Below are 3,151 nucleotides of genomic sequence, written 5' to 3'. Positions count from 1 at the left end.
CGATCGCCTCTGCCTGATTGACAGGCAGAGGCGGTTGCTGGGCGGGAGGGGGCTGGACGGCGGCGTTAAGCTGCCATTTAGGGGGTGCGGTCCGGCCAACTCAGGCGTGGCCGGACCGTTGGGGGGGCGGGCCGCGGCAGCTGCTTGACGTCACACGCAGCTGCTGCGACCCGGGCAGCGAAGAGGTTCTCCCGGCCAGTCGCAGGAGCTGCGCCGGCCGGGAGTTACTCCTCAAATGCAAAAGCATCGCTGCTGTGTGATGCTTTTGCATTTTTGCGGCGGGGGAGGGCAGGCACTGACATGCGGGGCGGACTAGCCCTGTGCTGGCCGCCCCCCCTTCCCCCGCATGTCTGACTGCCTGATCGTAGCTGTGTTACATTTAGCACAGCTACGATCAACTCGGAATGACCTCCATAGTTTTGCACAGTAGAGGAAAATGTTATTTTGCAATCAACCTTGAATTAGGCCCTATATACTTTTTTTTGGCGTATTTTTTTCTGGTTTCATTTGTATTGAAAAATACCTGATGTATTATGGAGGTTTATTTTTATTCTTTTAAATCACACCAAAGAGTGAATGTGTTTTTTTACATCAAAACAACATTTTAAAGTCTCTATTCCTGAGGTTAGTCTGGTGCATACCGTATGTCAGTGTGTGGATATACTGTAAATATGCTATTTTAACATGTTTATTGACGCAAATGTGGCCAACTCATATTCAAGGAGGGTGCCGCAGCTGGATTCTATGTACTGCACACCTACAGTATATTGCTCTTATGTAATATAGATTCCTCTCCCTGGATGTACACTGTCAGAGCAGGTACTGTAAGTACAGTAATGTGAGCTGTACAGTGATGTGCAGATAAGGTAGGCAGGGGGAGACATACTATAACCACTCTCCATCATCCCACATCGGGTCACACTATCACCAAATCTCAGGAAATAGTAGAGCAGTTCCAAACTTATTTTCAATCCCTGTTTAGTTCTGCACCGGTGGACGCCGAGGTACAAGCACAATTGCTTACTGACAATGTGCTACCCCCGTTGACTACGGATCAAAGAGAGGTCCTAATAGGTAGAGTAACAGAGGAAGAAATCAACTCTGCCATCTCAAACCTGCCCCATGGTAAATCTCCTGGTCCTGATGGTATGTCAGGAGAATACTATCGCTTATTACAGTCTCACATTGTACCGGCTTTATTAGAGCTGTTTCAGGCAATTCAAGAAAGAAGTTGTCCCTCTCCTTTATTCAATGAAGCATTCATCACCCTCATACCTAAACCTGGTAGGGATACGAACCTCCTTTCCTCTTATAGGCCGATTAGTTTATTGAATGTCAACTATAAATTTTTAGCTAAGATAATGGCCACACGACTTCAGCTTATTCTCCCAGATATTCTTACCACGACACAAATGGGCTTTGTGACTGGCAGACATGCAGTCAAAGCAATTCGCACGGCACTAGCTGCAGTGGCAGCGTCCCAATCTCCATGTACAGATCCAAACATGCTTCTTAGTCTCGACGCCAATAAGGCTTTTTACATGGTCCTGTGGCCATATTTGTTTACAGTGCTAGAAAAAAGAGGTTTTGAGCCCGGATTTATTAAATATATAAATTGTATTTATAACAAACCATCTGCCTCTCTTTTGATAAATGGGATCAGGGGTCAACTATTCTTTTTGGAAAGGGGCACCCGTCAGGGATGCCCTCTATCACCATTATTGTTTAATATAGCTCTTGATCCAATACTTCGGACATTGCAGGACTGGTCGGCCTTTCGGGGAATAAGAGTGGGTAGGCAGGAGATTAAGCTATCGGCCTTTGCCGATAGTATTCTTCTTTATATATCTGACCCTGAGCACTCTCTTCCTCTTATTCTAGAAAAAATTCAACTATTTGGCCTAATTTCGGGTTTTAGTATTAACATGGACAAATCTAAAGCACTATTGCTATATGGCAATACTACATGTCCAAACTGGACTTCACATTTCCCGTTACACTGGGTATCAATGTATATCTCATACCTAGGCATCATAGTGCCACGGCACATTTGAGAATTATATAAACTCAATGTGGGCAAAGCCATACGTACTTTGACTGACGATATTAAGGGATGGGAACGTTTGCCTTTGTCATACTTAGGTAGGGCCAACTTGCTTAAAATGGTGGCTATCCCGAGCCTATTATACCCCCTACAAACACTCCCTGTTTTACTGACAAAAACGGACGCACAAATGATCAATAGGCTCATCAGAACTTTTATATGGAAGGGGGGCCGTGCCCGTATAGCACTACGCAAACTCGCCCAGCCTAACTCCAATGGAGGGATTAACTTCCCCGATGTGGTAGTTTACAATCAGGCTGCACTTTTGAGACATTTGAGAGATTGGCTGCAAAAAAGCTCTGTTTACACAAATACGTCTTTGGAACAGAACTTTTTGATAAACATTGACTTGACGTGTTTTCTTCATCAACATGATCAGGAAATCTCAGACCATACCAAATCGAATCCTCTTTTATGGTCTACGAGGAGAGTGTGGCATATCTTTTGTCACAACGCAGGGTTGTGTCAATATCATTCTCTACTTCTACCCTTAACCCAAAACCCTGAGTTCTTGGACGGCATGGCTGCTCACCCCTTCACTACGTGGGGGGAGGCTGGAGTAACGTCGATTCGATCATTGGTCTCCATTGATGAACGCCGCATGCTGACCTTTTCTGAGGTATCCACGAAGCATACTGTGGCTGCCCAGTCTCCTCTGCCATTCCTGCAAACACAATTCTATGTCAAACATGTTCTCACCCACTTCTCGAAGTGGATTGGAAAAACTCGTTGGACAGTCTTTTATTACACCCCGTACCAAGCCATAAAGCCATATCTATACACTATACATTTTTACGAATTATATTGGATCATGCCACTATAACAGGCGGTATGTCCAGGTGGTTGACACATTTCCCTAAACTGACTATGCCCATACTGGAAAAGAACATACTGTACTCCCGAAAGGTCTTGCCTGCGAGTATGTATACCGATTTATTTTTAAATGTATACCATAACACCTATTTGTCCCCATTGCGACGCTTTCATATGGGAACATCAGAAACACACTCGTGCCCAAAATGCCACCAGAGTGAGGTGGACACCTAT

The sequence above is a fragment of the Pseudophryne corroboree genome, chromosome 4, assembly GCF_028390025.1.
Source record: "Pseudophryne corroboree isolate aPseCor3 chromosome 4, aPseCor3.hap2, whole genome shotgun sequence".
Taxonomy (NCBI): Eukaryota; Metazoa; Chordata; class Amphibia; order Anura; family Myobatrachidae; genus Pseudophryne; species Pseudophryne corroboree.
Note: the sequence above shows the minus strand (reverse complement) of the source record.